Source organism: Orycteropus afer, unplaced genomic scaffold (assembly GCF_000298275.1).
Source record: "Orycteropus afer afer isolate SDZICR_OR568_19922 unplaced genomic scaffold, OryAfe1.0 scaffold00085, whole genome shotgun sequence".
In the NCBI taxonomy this organism is placed as follows: Eukaryota; Metazoa; Chordata; class Mammalia; order Tubulidentata; family Orycteropodidae; genus Orycteropus; species Orycteropus afer.
In genome coordinates, this window is record NW_006921672.1 from 3,940,401 (window position 1) to 3,959,643 (window position 19,243).

Below are 19,243 nucleotides of genomic sequence, written 5' to 3' on the forward strand. Positions count from 1 at the left end.
GGGGCTCCTTGGACTAGTATTGAGAAAGAGTCAAGAGGGCCCCCACCCGGGACCCAGCCACCCTTGCTGTCCTTGGCCTTTTCCCCTCACCTCATTCATTTGAGGCTGAGAGAGAGAGAAAAAAACACCCAGCCTCTTGTCTGCCTCTGACTCTTGCCCCTACTCTGACTTGAGGATTTCCAGCACCCGTTGACATATACATATACGTGGAAAGTTCTAACCCCAATCTTGGTTGCCATGATGTGCTGTGTGTCCTTAGGGAAGTCACTACCCCTCTCTGGACCTTGGGATTCCTCATCTGTGAAATGGAAGCTTTTTCCCCAGGCCACTTTCTCTTGGGCACTTTTTCCCCTCCAGGGCCTGGGGAGATGGGGGCAGCTGTTGACCCATCCCTCGAAGACCTCTGGGCACTCCCCCTTTCCTGCAGACGGGAGCCGCCGGCCAGCTCACATTTTCCTGCGCTAGTTTTCTCCACTGCCCATAATGCACTCCAGATGGTCTCTCCATCTGAAAGCAGAGGCAGCAGATTCCAGAGAGAAAGCGGTTGGGCTCCTCGATCCATCAGGCTGGGAGGGTGGGCCAGGCTGAAGGACTTGGGGCGTCTGGAACAGAGTGGGGGTGGCGCTAGCGCCACAGAGGAGGGCAGATGGAGGGGAGCACTCCCGAGGCCCCTCAATGCTGAATAAGGGGCTGGGGACTGTGGGAGAGACCCAAGGCTATGCTCCAGAGGCAGGGGCATGGACAAAAGGATATCAGGAATTCCCTCAAGGCTCTTTATCCCTCCTGGGCAACCCTACCAAGGAGCTGCTCAGGGCTCCCAGACCCTGCAGGTCAGGGTGAGGAAGCCTTCAGTGTTTCCAGTGTTGGGGATTTTAGCCCGACATCACTGGGTTCAAATCTCATCTCTGCCACTTACTGGCTATGCAACCCATGAGTGAGGCACTCAGTTTCTTGGAGCCTCAGGTTTCTCACCTGTGAAATGGGGATGGCTCATGTTGATGTTGAGGTGGCCACGAAGATGACATGGGATAATGGACAAAGAAGGCTTCTCCTGTCTGCAGGTGTTGAGGAAATACCCAGCGGTTGCCTGGGGAGCCCTCCTAGCAGACAGTCAACCCTTAGGAAAAGAAAGCCCTGCACAGGGAGAAAGTCTGTCCAGGTCTGACTCAAGTCCCTCTTGTTGCAGCTTCTGGTGGTTCCTTCGAGGAATCCCAGGGGGACTTTAAGTTGTCTTTCAGAGACTGCTCTGGGGACAAGTTCTGGAAAGGAGGGTGCTCTGGGCCCGAGACTGACCCTAAGGCCAGCAGCCTCCTCCCAGGCCCCAGCCCCCTCCACCGGCCCTGGGCCTGGAGAGCCACGTAGAAGCAGAGCCTGGCCCAAGTGGGAGGGGGCCGAGAAGGGGGGCAGTGTCTCCCCAGCCAGGCCCTGCCTGCCCCTCTGCTTTCCTGCCAAGACAGCCTCCCAGCCACGCTCACCCTCTCCGCCTCAGCCGTACCAAGGGGAGAGCTTGGATTTTTCCACCCCAAGAGCCAAAAGCAAAATGAGAAACAAATCCGACCCAAGGTTGCTGGTTCCCCTGCCTCTCCCCCCTGGGGAACAGAGGAAAGGGGAGAATGAAACCTTCCCCTGCCCCTCCCTACCCCCACTCCTAACCTCTGCTGAGGACACTTTCTCAGGACACCCAGAGGCAAAAGGCTCACCTGGGGAGAGGTGGGAGAGGGGACCCTCACTTCCTCACACCCACCAGGAGGCAGAAAGGTTGGGGGGTCATAATCTTGTTTCCTCCCTGCTCAGGAGAAGAACAGGCAAAGCAGCCACCTCCCCACTCCCCCACTCCAAGTCTCTAGGTTGACGCCTCCTTCTCAGAAGACAAAGGGGCAGATGGAACAGGAGAGGCACAGCCGCTGCTCTCAAGTGATTCCAGTCTAGAGAAAAGTGGGACTTCAAGCACCCTCCTTCTTAACAAGTCCCCTTTCCCCACCAAGCCCCCTCCCTCTTATGGGGTTCTCCCCCCCACCCCCACCGAACCCCTTCCCTCCTCCCTCACTGACCCCCCTCCCCTCTCTGGGACTTCTCCCTTCTAGTAAGCCCTTTCCCTGACTGCGTCCCAGTCCCCCCACTGTATCTCATTCTTTCTCCCTTCTCTCACAGGGTCCCAAAGTCCCACTGGCTACCTACCTCTCTCAGCAGTCACCTCACCTCCTGTCACTCCCAGGAAACAGAAGCCACCACAGACATGTAGGCAACTTCCCACCTGGAAGCTTATACCCCTGGTGACCAGATTCCCTCCTCTCTTCACCCCTGCAGAAGAAGGTGATGTCCCCTCCCTGTCCAAATCCCACCCTGCCCCTAGCCTCAGGGTCCTGCCATCCACCATCTTTTGTTCTCTCTGTGCTGGCCCCATCTCCCACTCAATGGACTTCCTTTCCATCCACCCACAAATGCACACTGTGTCTCTCACCCCGGGACCCCCAAAGTTCCCTTCTTGACTCTTCCCTTATTTCCTAGCCACACCTCTTGTAAGGGCTGTCTCTATTCCCATTCACTGCTCAACCTGCTCCAATCTGGCTTTCAGTTGGGACCCCAGAAAGATCCACACCCAAGGAATAAAGACATACGGGGACTAGACCAACTCCCATGCACCAAGATGATTCACCTGTATTCTGACTGCAGGATGAAACGAAATCCTCTCTAGAAGAAGACGACATCCAGCAGAGCCTCAATAACCTGTCACATACAATGTCCACCACTCAAAAAAATCACCGAGCAGCTTTCAACTTTTCCTCCTCATCCTTTTTCTTCTCTTCCTTCTTCTTCTATCTCCTCTTCCTCCTTCCTTTTCTCTTGTCCCCCTCCTCTTTCTCATTATTCCCTTTCCTTCCCTTCCTTCCATGAACAATTCAGTCCAGAAGTCATTAGATAGGGCCAAGCAAGGTAGGTGTCCTCATGAGGTGCCATGGAGGGCAGATGCAGTGGCCCAACACATGGAACTCATAAGAGAGCAGCTAGAGCGGAGAGAGAGAGTGTGTGTGTATATGTCAAAGTCCAATCATGCAGACAGATGGTCTGGCATAAGTGACAGCACTTACACAGCCAAAGAAGAGCATCCAAGTAGGGGGGATGTCTCGCATGGGGTGTTGAAGGCCAAGTGAGGTAAAGAAGACGTCCACATGGGGAGGAAGCTCAGCACCACCCATAAAGACAAACAAAATGACAACAAGGCCCAATATAACCAACTTGCTAAACACTGGTGACAATGAGAAATGCTTAAGAGCAGCCAGAGGGAAAAAGTGACATTACATATGGAGCAACAAAGATAAGAATTTTCATAGATTTCTATGCAAACTAGAAGACTGAAACTCACTGCTACTGAGTCAATTGACTCATAGCGACCCTATAGGACAGAGTAGAAGTGCCTCATAGGGTTTCCAAGGCTGTAAATCTTTACAGAAGCACACTGCCTCATCTTTGTCCCGTGGAGCACATGGTGGGTTCAAACTGCTGACTTTTTGGTTAGCAGCCTGATACTTTAACCATTGTTCCACCAGATGCCTAGCCAGAAGACAGTGGGATACAATTTTTAAGGAAAAAAAATACTATCAATCTTGTTGTTATTGTTATGTGCCGTCGAGTCGGCCCCGACTCATAGTGACCCCTCCTTGGGTTTCCGAGGCAGTATCACTACGGAAGTAGGATTGCCCAACCTTCCTTCTGAGGAGTGGCTGGTGGGTTTGAACCGCCAGCCTGCTGGTTAGCAGGCAAGTGCCTTAGCCACTATGCTACCAGAGCTCCCACTATCAATCTAGATCTTGATTTTTCTTTTCATGCTTCCTGTGTTTAATATTTTCCCCATGGAATTCTTCAATATTGCAACTTGAGGCTTGAATTTTTTCATCAGTTCTTTCAGCTGAGAGATGCCGAGCATGTCCTTCCCTTTTGGTTTTTTAACTCCAGGACATTGCACATTTCATCATAATACTTGACTTTGTCTTCTTGAAATCTGTTTAGCTCTCTTACGTCATCATTTCTTCCTTTGGCTTTAGTTACTCTACATTCAAGAGCAAGTATCAGAGTCTATTCTGACATTCATTTTGGTCTTTTCTTCCTTTCCTATCTTTTTTATGACCTTTTGCTTTCTTCATATATGACGTCCTTGATGTCATCTCACAATTCATCTGGTCTTTGGTCATTGGTATTCAATGCATCAAATCTTCATTTCTGAAATTCTTCAGATGGTCTCTAAATTCAAGTAGGATATACTCAAGGTCATACTTTGGCTCTCATGGACTTGTTTCTTCAGCTTCAACTTGAACTTACACACGAGAAATTGATGGTCTGTTCCACAGTCAGCCCCTGGCCTTGTTTTGACTGATGACACTGAGCTTCTCCATCATCTCTTTCTACAGATATAGTCAGTTTGATTCATGTGTATTCCATCTGGCAAGGTCTACATGTATAGTCACCATTTATGTTGTTGAGAAAAGGTATTTGCAATGAATAGTTGGTCTTGCAAATTTCTATCACGTGATATCTACTGTCATTTCTATCACCAAGAATATCAGTATTTTTTCCAACTACCAATCCGTCTACTTTGTTTCCAATTTTTCACATTCCAACCACCAGTAATTATCAATGCATCTTGATTACATGTTTGATCAATTTCAGACTTTAATTCATTTTTGGCATTAGTGGTTGGTGTGCAATTTGAATGATAGTCATATTAACTAGCCTTCCTTGTAGATTTATGGACATTATCTTACCACTGACAGCTTTGTACATCAGGAAAATGGGAGGAATACACAGAGTCACTGTACCAAAAAGAACTGGTTGATGATACTCAAGGAAGAAGTCCAAGTTGCACTGAAGGCACTGGTGAAAAACAAGACTACAGGAATGGACAGAGTACCAGTTGAGATGTTTCAACAAACAGATGCAATTTCTGGAAGTGCTCACTTGCCTTTGTCAAGAAATTTGGAAGACCCTTGGCCAACCAACTGGAAGAGATCCATATACGTACCTATTTTGGTTACCTCAGTGCCGCTGTAACAGGAATATACCACAAATGGGTGGTTTTAATAAATAGGAGTTTATTTTCTTACAGTTCTGGAGGCTAGAAGTCCAAGTTCAAAGTGCCAGGCTCTAGGGACTGGGTGAAAGCCCCTCAACCTTGGGCTTCAGCTCTGCTTCTTGCTCCTGACCCCACTGGAGCTGGAGGCTTTCTTCACTCAGGCAGCTGCTGGCTGCTGAGGCTTACAAACCCAAAGTCAACAAATAAAAAGGCTCAATTCCAGTATTACCACATGGCAAGCCACTGATTCAAGTCCATTAACTGTCCCAAGATCGGCAGACAGCATGGTAGGTTGCTAAACAACGACTCAGCTACATGCAGGATTCAAGTGTGCCAAAAGCTACAGACCATTTCTAAAGCTTCTCCTTGTATACTGGAAAAAGAAGTAACAAGTCTGTCCTGGAAGAAGTACAGTTGGACTGCTCCTTGGAAGTGAGAATGGCCAGACTTCATCTCCCCTGCTTTGGTCAGGTTGTAAGAAAAGACCATTCCCTAGAGAAGGATATCATGCTTGGTAAAGTGGAGGGTCAATGAAAGAGGGGAAGGCCCTCAATGAGATGGATTGACACAGTGGCTGCAACAATGGGCTCAAGTATAGCAAGGATTGTGGAGCTGGCATGGGATTGGGCAGTGTTTCATTCTGCTGTGCATAGGGTCGCTATGAGTTGGAGACAACTCGATGGCACCTAATAACAACAACAACTACAGTATCCATTCCAAAGAAAGGTGATCCAATGGAATGAGGAAATTATTAACATTATCATTAATATCACACACAAGTAAAATTTTGCTGAAGATAATTTAAAAATGGTTGTACCAGAGCACTGACAAGGAACTGCCAGAAATTCCAGCTTGATTCAGAAGAGGATATGGAATGAAGGATATCATTGTTGACATCAGGTGGACCTTAGCTGAAAGCAATGAATACTAGAAAGCCGTTTACCTGTGTCTTGTTGACTTTGGAAAGGCATTCGACTATGTGGATCATAACAATGGGAAAAATGGGAATTCCAGAACACTTAGTTGTGCTCATGAGGAACCTGTACATAGACCAAAAGGGAGTTGTTTGAATAGAGCAAGGGGATATTGTGTGGTTTAAAATCAGAAAAGGTGTGCATCACAGTTGTATTCTTTCACCACACTTATTCAATCTGATGCTGAGCAAATAATCTGAGAAGCTGGACTATATGTAGAATGGAGCTTCAAGATTGGAGAAAGATTTATTAACAACCTGCAATACGCAGTTGACACAACCTTGCTTGCTGAAAGCAAAGAGGACTTGAAGCACTTACTGATGAAGATAAACTATAGCCTTTAGTATGGATTACACCTGAGCATAAAGAAAACAAAACTCTTCACAACTGGACCAATAATTAACATCATGATAAATGGAGAAAAATTGAAGTCATCAAGGATTTCATTTTACTGAGATCCACAATCAACACCCATGGAAGCAGCAGTCAAAAATCAAACAATGTATTGCATTGGGCAGATCTGCGGCAAAAGACCGATTTAAAGTGTTCAAAAGCAAAGATGTCACTTTGAGGACGTAGGTGCACTTGACTCAAGTCATGGTATTTTCAATCCCCTCATCTGCGTATGAAAGTTGGACAATGAAGAAGGAAGACTGAAGAAGAACTGATGCATTTGAATTACGGTTTTGGTGAAGAGAATTGCATATTCCATGGATTACAAGAAGGGAAGATGCTACAACTTTGTCTCACGTAGTTTGGACATGTTATTAGGAGGGATCGGTCTCTGGAAAAGGACACCACGCTTGGTAAAGTAGAGGGTCAGCAGAAAAGACGAAGACCCGCAATCCTTAAAGGGATTGATACAGATGCTGCAATGATGGTCTCAAGCACAGCACCAACTGTGAGGATGGTATAGGACTGGGCAGTGTTTATTTTGTTGTACACAGGATTGCTGTGAGTTGGAACTGACTTGATGGCACCAGCTTTAGTTACCTAGTGCTGCTCTGACAAGAATATACCGCAAATGGGATACTTGAAGAAACAGGAGCTTATTCTCTTAGAGTTTGGAGTCTTTAGGTCTGAGTTCAAAGTGCCAGGCTCTAGGGGGTGGTTGAAAGCCCCTCAACCTTGGGCTTCAGCTCTGCCTCTTGCTCCCAGCCCAATGGAGCTAGAGGCTTTTCTTCACTCAGCTGCCGGCTGTTGAGGCTGAGAAGCCCAAGCTGACAAGTAATAAGGCACAGTCCCGATATTACCAAACCACATGGCAGACTGTTAATTCAAGTCCATGAAAAGTTCCAAGATCAGCAGAGCATGGCAGGCTGCTGAATAACGACTCGGCTACATGCATGGTTCAAGCATGCCATAAGCTAGAGATCATTCCCAAAGCTATTTCTTATATACAGGAAGCAGACCACATCCCTAAGGCAGCTATTCAGCTGCTCATAGTAGATTCCACCATGGAGTTGATTACCAGCGTCATCATGGAGAATACTACATCCAGCTGCCCAGCCACTCAACCAGGCCCAGCCAAGTTGACACACAAACTTAACTACAACAGCAGCTAACAAAACCAGATCTCTCTACTCAGTGAAAATATATTTCAAATGTAAAGCTGAAAAAAAAGGCTTTTTCAGTGGAGAAAGTGAGAGAATTCATTCAGTGGACCAACACTGTAAGAAATGCTACAGTTTTTTAGGCAGAAGGAAAATGACAGATCTACACAAAGGAATGACTAGAACTTGACATGAAAAAACTGCCCTATAGGGCTTCTATGACTGTAATCTTTACAGAAGCAGACTGCCACATCTTTCTCCTGTGGAGTGGCTGGTGGGTTCAAATAGCTGACCTTTCAGTTAGCCATCTAGTGCTTAACCATTGTGCTATCTGGACTCCTGGAAAATATGAAGCTAAATATAAAATACATTTTTCTCATTTTAAAACTTGTTTAAGAGATAGTTGACCCATCAACAAATGAATGGATAAACAAAATGTGGTATATACATGCAATGGAATATTTCTCACCCATAAAGAGAAAAGACCTGATGCAAGCCACAACATGGATGAAACTTAGAAATGTCATGCTGGGCAAAATACGTGTGGTGCAGTAAATTACTTAGTGTGGCTTTTCTACCCATAAGTCTTTGTAAACTCTGAGGTGGAATTTGCCATGAGCAGCTGAGGAGCTTCTGATTGCTAAAGTTGTCCACCTGGAGTATTTCTGTTGGAGCGGCACAAAACAATGTTCTGTGAGGTTCCCACTCTTTCTCAGGTGCTTAGAGTTCTGATGCTATGATTGGTTGGTTTGGCTACTCTGCCAGGCTCAAAAGGAGACCTCCTAGAGGCAGATCTCTCTCTCTGACTGAGGAAGATGCGCTGCTGGGAAAGAGACGCAAGAGACACGCATTGCTGAGTAAGACACCGAGGAACACGCACTGCTGGGAGAGAGACTGTGAGAGACTGTTGGCTGAGGGATGGTGGGCTGGGAGAGAGACTGAGTGCTTTTCCTGAACTTGAATTGTAGCCTGGTGCTTCCCTAATAAATCCTGTAACCTGTGAGTTCTGTGTGGCCACTGCAGTGAATTATCGAACCCAGAGGAGAGGTGGTGGGTGCTTTGGGAGAAACGGTTGGTGAAACGGCTGGAGGGAGGCAGCATGTCTGGCCTTGTAGGAATAGGCCTTGGGTTACTGCTGGTAATCCTGTCTTCCTCTTGTAGGGTTAGAGGAGGTTGGAAGATGTGGCCTCCTTGTCTTTTTGGCAATATACCAGTTGCCAAAGGGCACATACTATATGATCTCACTTATATGAAATAAGTAAATACATAAAAACCAAAGATGATTAGTGGTTACAAAGGATGGGAGTTGGGGGGAAAGGCAGTTTTTGCTTAGGGGGCATGGAGTTTATGTTAACAGTAGTGGAGTAATTTGGAGAAGGATATCAATAACTGGTTGCACAATAGAAGAGTATAATCAATGGCACTGAATTATACATGTAAACATTGTTGAACTGGTGAGTATTCTGTTGTGTATATTTTCACCACAATAAAATGATAATTGACTATTTAAAGCAAAGAGAGAACAATATAGTGTGTGGATTGTAACATGTAGAAATAAAATATACAACCACAATAGCACAGAGTATGGCAGGGGGAAATGGAAACAAAATATTTTGTTTATAACTTTTACAGAAAGGTATCTAATGCTATTTGGAAGTAAACATGAGGTAAAGATGTATATTATAAACCCTAGAGCAGGGATCATCAAACTTTCTCTGTGACAGGTCAGATAGTAAATATTTCAGGCTTTGCAGTCAATACAGTCTCTGCTGTAACTAATCAATTCTGTGGTTGTAGCAGGAAGACAGCCATGGGCAGTATGTAAGTGAATGAGCACTATTATGTTCCAATAAAATTATATTTGTCAACACTGAAATGTGAATTTCCTACCATTTTTATGTGCTACAAAATATTATTCTTCTTTTGATTTTTTTCAACCATTACAAATGCAGAAACCATTCTTTAGACATCTCCCATGCAGAAGAATTCCAAATAATTTATGTATATACCCCACCCTCAAGAAGGCAGAGCATAACTCCCCACTCTTGACATGTGGGCTGCACATGGTGTGGAAAGGGGGAAAAAGAGTAACTTTACAGCAGAGAAACCTGACAACCATTATCTCATCCAGGTGATCAATGTTAACATCAACAGTGATAAGTCGTGTTGCTATGATATGATGTGATGAAAGTGGCACTTTACCTCTGTGATCTTCCTAAAGTAAAAACCATAAGCCCAATCTAATCATGAGAAAAATCAGACGAATTCCAAGAGAGGAGAAGTCTCCAGTTCTGGCCAGTACTCCTCAAAATGGTCAAGGTCAGCAAAAACAAGAAAAGTCTAAGAAACTATCATAGCCCAGAGGAACCTGAAGAAACATGCTGACTACGTATAACATGATATCCTGAATAGGATCCTGTACTACAAAATGGACACTAAGTAAAATACAAAACAAAAAACCAAACTCACTGCAGTTGATTCAAATCCAACTCACAGCAACCCCTCCTTGGGTTCCCAAGGCAGTATCTCTACAGAAGTAGGTTGTCCAGTCATTCTTCCAAGGAGTGGCTGGTGGGTTTGAACTGGCAGCCTTCTGGTTGGCAGTAAAGTGTCTCGGCACTATGCCACCAGAGCTCTCAAGTAAAATACAAGGAGATCTGAGCAAAGATTGGACTTTAGTTAATAATACTATATCTAATACCAAAACCAACCTCATTGCTATTGAGTGATTCTGACTTCCGGTAATCCCATGAGTTACAGAGTAGAACTGCTCCATAGAGTTTGGCTGTCATCTTTACAGGAACAGATTGCCAGGCCTTCCTTCCACTGGGTGTGTTCAAACTGTCAACTTTTAGCCTAGTGATTGTGGCAGTTACTGTTATGTGTCAACTTGGCTGGGTCTGGTCTTGAGTGGCTGGGCAGCTGGATGTAGTTATTTCCCATGGTGAGATTGGTATTCAACTCCATGGTGGAATCTACTAGTGCAGCAGAGTAGCTGCCTTAGGGATGTGGTCTGCTTCCAGTACACAAGAAGCAGCTTTGGGAATGGTCTGTAGCTTTTGGCACGCTTGAATCCTGCATGTAGTGGAGTCGTTATTCGGCAGCCTGCCATGTTTTTTGCCATTCTTGGGACTGTTAAGGGACTTGAATCAATGGCCTGCCACATGGTTTGGTAATATCAGGACTGTGCCATTTTCATTTGTTGACCTTGGGCTTGTCAGCCTCAGCAGCCAGCAGCTGCCTGAGTGAAGAAAGCCTCCAGCTTCAGTGGGCCAGGAGCAAGAGCCAGAGCTGAAGCCCAAGGTTGAGGGGCTTTCACCCAGCCCCTAGAGCTAGGCACTTAGAACTCGGACTTCTAGCCTCCAAAACTGTAAGAGTGATCTATTGCCACCAAGTCAATTCTGGCTCATAGCAACACTATAGGACAGAGTGGTGGCATAGTGCCTAAGGTGTTTGACTGCTAACCCAGAAGGTTGGTGGTTCAAACCCACCAACCACTCTGTAGAAGGAAGATGGGGCAATCTATTTCTGTAAAGCTTTGCCATCTTGTAAACCCAATGGGGTCGCTATGAGTTAGAATCGACTTGATGGCAGTGGGTTTAGTTTTGGTTTATAGGGTTTCCAAGGCTATAATCTTTATGGAAGCAGAATGCCGCATCTTTCTCCTATGGAGCATCTGGTGGGCTTGAGCCACTGACCTTTTTGCCAAGCACTTTAACCACTGCTCCCACTAGGGCTCCTTTTTAGGTTAGTAGTTACCTGCAAACCATCTATACCACATCAAAGTGGTTCATTAATTGCAACAAAGGTACCACACTAATGTAAGATGGTAATGACAGGAAAAACTGGACCCATTAGATGTGGACATTCTGTATTATCTTCACAATTTTCCATAAATCTAAAACTACTCCAAAAAATAAAGTATATGTGTTTATATGTAAATATATATACATTCTTAGCCTGTTGTTGTTGTTGTTAAGTGCCGTCGAGTCGTTTCCGACTCATAGCGACCCCGTGCACAGCAGAACAAAACACTGCCCGATCCCACGCCAGCCCCACAATCCCTGCTATACTTGAGCCCATCATCGCAGCCACTGTATCGATCCATCTCCTTGAAGGCCTCCCCCTCTTTCGTCGACCCTCCACCCTACCAAGCATGACATCCTTCTCCAGGGAATGGTCCCTTCTTACAACATGACCAAAATAGGTGAGATGAAGTCTGGCCATTCTTGCTTCCAAGGAGCATTCTGGCTGCACTTCCTCCAGGACAGATCTGTTAGTTCTTTCAGCAGTCCATGGTACTTGCAGCATTCTTCGCCAGCACCACAACTCAAAAGCATCAACTCTTCTTCGGTCTTCCTTATTCATTGTCCAGCTGATGCCACCAGAGCTCTCAAGTAAAATACAAGCCTATGAGCCTATGAGCCATAAAAATAAGTCAGCAGATCCTATTTTGGCCCATAGTTATAGTTTGCTAAGAAAACACTAAAAAAACAGTAATAGCAGTATAGATAATAAAAACATCAGTAGATATAAAAGGAATATTTAAAAACATTTAATTCAAAAGGAGGCATGAAAAGAGGAAAAAAGAAATATAGAATACATAAGGTATTCTATTTTTAATATATAGAAAACAAATAGCAAGATAGATTTGAACACAACCATGTTGATAATTACATCCAATGTCAATGGTCTAAACACTACAGAACAGAGATTGTCAGGTTGGATAAAAAACAAGACCCAACTATTTGCTGCCTTTGGACTGACGCCATATATTACCACAGGAATGATGGAACCCAGAAGACAATGAAATTATGTATTTAAAGAGTCATAAAAGAATTGATAATCTAAACCAAGTGAAAAATATTCTTTAAAAAATAAAGATGATAAATATATTTTAAGACCAATCAAAACTGAGGGAATTTATCATCAGCAGACTAAAAACAGTCCTACCGGAAGTTTTTTCCAGACAGAAGGAAAATGATTCCAGATGGAAGCATTGTAATGCATGAAGAACAAAAAGCATTAGAAAAGGATAATATATGGTGCGGTAGCCAGCCTCCAAGATGGTTCCCATTGATTCCTGCCTCCTGGTGGTCACACCCTTGTGTAGTCTCCTTCCACAACATGTCAGAGTTAGTCTATGCAACTAACTAACAGAATATGGCAAAAGGGGTCACTTCCAAGGCTACTTCAAAGAAGACACGGTAACTTTCTGCTTGCTCAGTCTCTCTCAGCGCTCCTTTTGCTGTAAGTCGGCTACCATGCCATGAGAAAGGCCCATACAGTGAGAGGCCTCTAGCCAACTAACTGGGAGGAACTGAAGTCTTTTCCTAACAGTGAGGCGACTGTGCTTGGAAGTGGATCCTTCAGAACTGTGTAGAGAGATTATGTTAGAAAACAGGAAAAGTCTAAAATGTAAGCTTCTGCCTTAACAAACTATAAAAAGGAGAGCAAATTGAACCCAAATGAAGCTCTTGTTGTTGTTAGATGCCGTCCAGTTAGTTCCAATTCATAGTGTCCCTGCGTGAAACAAGGAAACACTCCTGGTCCTACGCCATCCTCATAATCTTTGTCCATTGTTGCAGCCACTGTGCCCATCCATCTAACTGAAGGTCTTCCCTTTTTTTGTTGACCTACCTTATAAAGCATTATGATACCCTTCTACAGGGACTGGTCCCTTCTGCCAACATGACCAAAGTACAAGAGACAAATCTGGCCATTCTTGTGCCTAAGGAGAATTCTGGCTGTACTTCCTCCAAGACAGATTTGTTCATTCCTCTAGTAGTCCATGGTCCATTCAATATTCTTTGCCAACACCACAACTCAAATGCATCAATTCTTCTGCAGTCTTCCTTATTCACTGTCCAGTTCTCACATGCATATGAGGCTATTGAAAATACTATGGCTTGGGTCAGGCGAACCTTAGTCTTCAAAATGGCATCTTTACTCTTTAACACTTTACAGAGGTCTTTTGTAGCAGATTTGCCCAAAGAAATACTTTGTTTGATTTCTTGACTTCCACAGACAATGATTGTGGATCTAAGTAAAATGAAATCCTTGTCAACTTCAGTCTTTTCTCCATTTATCGTGATGTTGCTTATTGGTCCAGTTTGGAGGATTTTTCTTTTCTTGTCTATCAGTTTGTCATACTGTGGTGGCTTCTGTGTTGCTGTGAAGCTGGAAGCTATGCCATAGGTATTTCAAATACCAGCAGGGCCCCTCATGGTAGAGAGGTTCCAGCAAAGCTTCCAGACTAAGGCAGACTAGAAAGAAGGACATAGTCAGGTCCACTTCTGGAAAAAAAAAATTGTCCACTGAAAAGTTTATGGATTTTGTTCATAGAAACCTTCACTATTGCAATGTAAGGTTTGTCCTTCCCTTTTGATTTTCTAGCTCCAAGTCTTTGCATATTTCATTATAATATTTTACTTTGTCTTCTTGAGCTGCCCTTTGAAATCTTCTGTTCAGCTCTTTTACTTCATCATCTCTTCCATTTGCTTTAGCTACTTTCTGTTCAAGAGCAAGTTTCAGAGTCTCTCTTGACATCCATTTTGGTCTCTTCTTCTTTGTCTTTTTAATGATCTTTTGCTTTCTTCATTTATGATTCCTTGATGTCATACCACAACTCTTCTGGTTTTCAGTCAATGGTGCTTGATGCATCAGATCTGTTCTTTAGATGATCTCTAAATTCAGGTGGGGTATGTTCAAAGTCATATTCTGGTTCTCATGAACTTGTTTTAATTTTCTTCAGCTTCAACTTAAACTTGCATATGAATAATTGATGGTCTCTTCCACAGTTGGTCCCTGACCTTGTTCTGACTGATGATATTGAGCTTCTCCATTCTCTCTTTCCACAGATACAGTCAATTTGATTGCTGTATATTCCATGTGATGAGGTCCACTGTTTGTGTTGTTGAAAAAAGGTATTTGCAATGAATAAGTTGTTGATCTTGCAAAATTCTATCACACTATCTCCAGTGTCATTTATGTCACCAAGGTCATGTTTTCCAACTATTGATGCTTCTTCTTTGTTTCCAACATTTGCATTCCAATCACCAGTAATTATGAAGTAATTATTTAAATGAAGCATAAGGATGGAAATAATATAGATGAAAATGGACATCAATGAAATAGAAATCATACAAATAACAGAAAAAACACAAAAAAAAACCTGGCTCTTTGGAAAATGGAATAAAATTGATAAAATTCTAGCTAAACTGATTAAGAAAAACGTTTGACTAATCTAAAAGATCACAAGAAAGGAAAAAAAATTAAAAAGCAAATGAACAATTAAAAAACAAGCAATAACATGGTTTCAACTCAAATATATGTAGACATAATTTTATTAACTTCACTGCCATAGAGTCGGATCTGGCTCATAGTGATCCCTCCTTGGGTTTCCGAGGCGACATTACTATGGAAGTAGATTGCCCAACCTTCCTTCCGAGAAGTGGCTGGTGGGTTTGAACCGCCAGCCTTCTGGGCAGCAATCAAATGCCTTAGGTACTACACCACCAGAGCTCCCTTGTAAATGGTCTAAAGACAAAAAGTGCTAGAACAGATTTAGAAAACAAATCTTGTCTATTTACTACTTATAACATGAAACAAAACAAAACTCACTGCCTTCGAGTAGATTGTGAGTTACAGCGACCCCTCCTTGGGTTTCAGAGATGGTATCTCTAGGGAAGTAGATGGGTTTCAGAGGCGGTATCTCTAGGGAAGTAGACTGCACAGTCTTCCTTCCAAGGAGTGGCTGATGGGTATGAACCGCCAGCCTTCTGGTTAGCAGTCAAATGCCTTAGGCACTATGCCATCAGAGCTCATACTTTAAATATAAGAACATAGAAATATTGAAAGTAAAAGGTTGGAAAAAGATACAACATATAAACACTATCCAAAGTTATAAAATCATGTAAATACTAACTACTTTGTTCATATAAACAAAGTAATCTTTAAGACAAGAAATAATATTAGTAACAAATAAAGAATGATCTTTTCAATTATAAAAAATCAATCAATAAAATCAATAAAAAATCAAATCAATTAACATAAAAATACTTAATTACTGGGCCTCTAATAATATAATAATGCCTTAAAATATATCAAGCAAAATTTACAGAACTAAAGAAAGAAATAGACAAATCCTCCATTTAGTTAGAGATTTTAACATACCTCTCAATAACTGATAGAACAAGCAGAAAAAAATCAATAAGAATATAGAAAATCCAAACAAATTAAACCTAATTGGCATATATAAACCCATATACCCAACAGCTTCAAGATACACCCCCCCCCTTTTTTTTTTTGCACTTGGAATTATTACTAAAATTGACCATATACTGGATCTGAAAGTAAGTCTCAAAGAATGGAAATCATACAAAGTATGGTCTCTGACAACTCCATAATTAGCCTAGAAACCAATAAATACTACAGGATAAATTAAAAATCTCCAAGGGTTTCAGATTAAGGAATACACTTCTAAATAACTCACTGCCCAATGATGATATCATGCTGGGAATTAGAAAATATTAATAACAATAATAAGTACATAAAATCTAGGAGTCTTGTGGAGCAGTGGTTAAAGTACTTAGCTGCTAACCAAAAGGTTGGTGGTTCAAACGTACCAGCCACTCTGCAGAAGAAAGATGTGGCAGTATGCTTCTGTAAAGATTTACAACCCAGGAAATCCTATGTTCTACTCTGTCTTATAGGGTCACTATTAATTGGAATTGATTAACAGGCAATGGGTTTGGTTTTGGTTATATCAAAACTATGGGATCCAGCTAGAACACTGCTTAGAGGAAAATTTACAGACATACATGCATATATCCTACCACTCGTCTGTCAGTATGTCATACTATGGTGGCTTGTATGTTGTTGTGATGCTGGAAGCCATGCCACTTATATTTCAAATACCAGCAGGGCCACCCTTGATGGGCAGGTTTCAGCGGAGCTCCCGGGGATGATAAATTGAAGAGGAATGACATTTCATTCATCATCAAACATCTCAAGATCTATTCTAAAGTATAATGCTGTCAGTAACAGATAATATCCAAACACCTACAAGGAAGATCAGTTAACACTAATATTGTTCAAATTTACGTACCAACCACATACCAACATACTAAAGCCAGAGATGAAGAACTTAAAGATTATTTCCAATTTCTGCAGTCTGGAATTGGCCAAACATGCAATCAAGATGTATTGATAATACTGGTGATTGGAATGCAAAAACTGGAAACAAAGAAAAAGCACCAGTAGTTGGAAAATATGGCCTTGGTGATAGAAATGATGCTGGAGAGCTCATGATAGAATTTTGCAAAGACTTGTTCATTACAGATACCTTTTTTTCAACAACATAAACTGACTATACACATGGACCTCACCAGATGGAACACACAGAAATCAAATTGACTGCATCTGTCGAAAGAGGCTTTGGAGAAGCTCAATATTGTAAGTTAGAGCAAGGCCAGGGGCCAGCTGTGGAAGGGACCTTTAATTGCTCATATGCAAGTTCAAGTTGAAGCTGAAGAAAATTAAAACAAGTTTGTGAGCACCAAAATACAACCTTGAGTATATCTCACCTTAATTTAGAGATCTTTTGAAGAATTAGATTTGATGCAAACACCAAAGACTGAAGACCAGATGAGTTGTGGGATGACATCAATGACATCATAAATAAAGAAAGCAAAAGATCATTAAAAAGACAAGGAGGGAAGAAAAGACCAAAGTGGATGTCAGAAGAGACTCTGAAATTTGCTCTTGAATACAGAGTAGCTAAGATGAATGGAAGAGATGATGAAGTAAATAAAAGAGCTGAACAGAAGATTTCAAAAGGTGGCTCGAGAAGACAAAGTAAAGTATTATAATGAAATATGCAAAGGAGCTCGAAAATCAAAAGGGAAGAACACACCTCAGCAGTTCTCAAGCTGAAAGAACTGAAGAAAAACTTTAAGCCTCCAGTTGCAATATCGAATAATTCTATGGGCAAAATATTGAACGATGCAGGAAGCATAAAAAGAAGATGGAAGGAATACACAGAGTCACTGTACAAAAAAGAATTGGTTGATGGTCAACAATTTCAGGTGGTAGCATCTGATCAAGAACTGATGGTGGTAAAGGAAGAAGTCCAAGCTGTACTGAAGAAATTGGCAAAAAATAAGGCTCCAGGAATTGACAGAATACCCACTGAGATGTTCAAGCAAACAGAGGCAGCACCGGAGGTGCTCAGTCGTTTCTACTAAGAAATTTGGAAGGCAGCTATTTAGCCAAACAACTAGACCAAACCAAACCACTCTCACTGCCATCAAGTCAATTCTGACTCACAGAGACCCCCATTGGGTTTCCAAGGCGGTAAATCTTTATAGAAGTAAATTGCCCCATTTTCCTTCTGCAGAGCTGCTGGTGGGTTTGAACTGCCAACCTTCTGGCTAGCAGTCAAATGCCTTAGGCACTGCACCACCAGAGTTCCTTAGCCAACTAACTAGAAGAGATCCATATCTGTGCCCATTCCAATAAAGGTGATCCAACAGAATGTGGAAATTATCAAACAATATCATTGATATCACACACAAGTAAAATTTTACTGAAGATAATTTTAAAATGGTTGTAGTAGTACTTCAACAGAGAACTGCCAGAAATTCAAGCCAGATTCAGAAGTGGATGTAGAACATGGGATATCATGGCTGATGTCAGATGGATTTGGCTGAAAGCAAAGAATACCACAAAGATGTTTACCTATGTTTTATTGACTATGCAAAGGCATTCAACTGTGTGGATCATAACAAATTATGGATAACACACAAAGAATGGGAATTCCAGAACACTGAACTGTGCTCACCAAGAACCTGTATATAGACCACAAGGCAGTTGTTCAAACAGAGCAAGGGGATATCGCATGGTTTAAAGTCAGGATAGGTATGCATCAGAGTTTTATCCTTTCACCCTACTTATTCAATCTGTTTGCTGAGCAAGTAATCCAAGAAGCTGGACTGTATGAAGAACATATCATCAGGACTGGAGGAAGACTCATTAATAACCTGCAATATACAGATGACACAATCTTGCTTGTTGAAAGTAAAGAGGATTTGAAGCATTTACCGATGAAGGTCAAAGACTGTAGCCTTCAGTGTGGATTGCACTTTAAGACAAAGATAACAAAATAAGTTAATCACAGAAGGACAAATATATTAGTTCACTGTTGTGAAAAGTCAATGAAAGGTTTATATATGAAAGGAAATTTTCTTTTTTGGTACCAGGGATGGGAGGAGAAGGGGTGGGAACCCTGCCACATAGGTAGAGACAAGTATTGATTTGGGTGAAGGGAAGGGCAATGTACCAAAAGGGAGTGACCAACACAATAACACTAAGGAAAAGGAAGACAGAGAGGTGCACAAGAGGTACAGACAACAAGGATAAACCCTTTTACATATAAAACATATTACTGTGTTATCAGTAATAATAAACATTAATCTATGGGTAAATAGGTGGGTGGACAGGCTGAATGATCAGGTATGTCTAGGCAAAAGGGAATATACCCATGACTATATATAAGTCGGGAGCTCTGGTAGCATAGTGGCTAAGACACTTGCCTGCTAACCAGACGGTTGGCGGTTCAAACCCACCAGCCACTCCTCGGAAGGAAG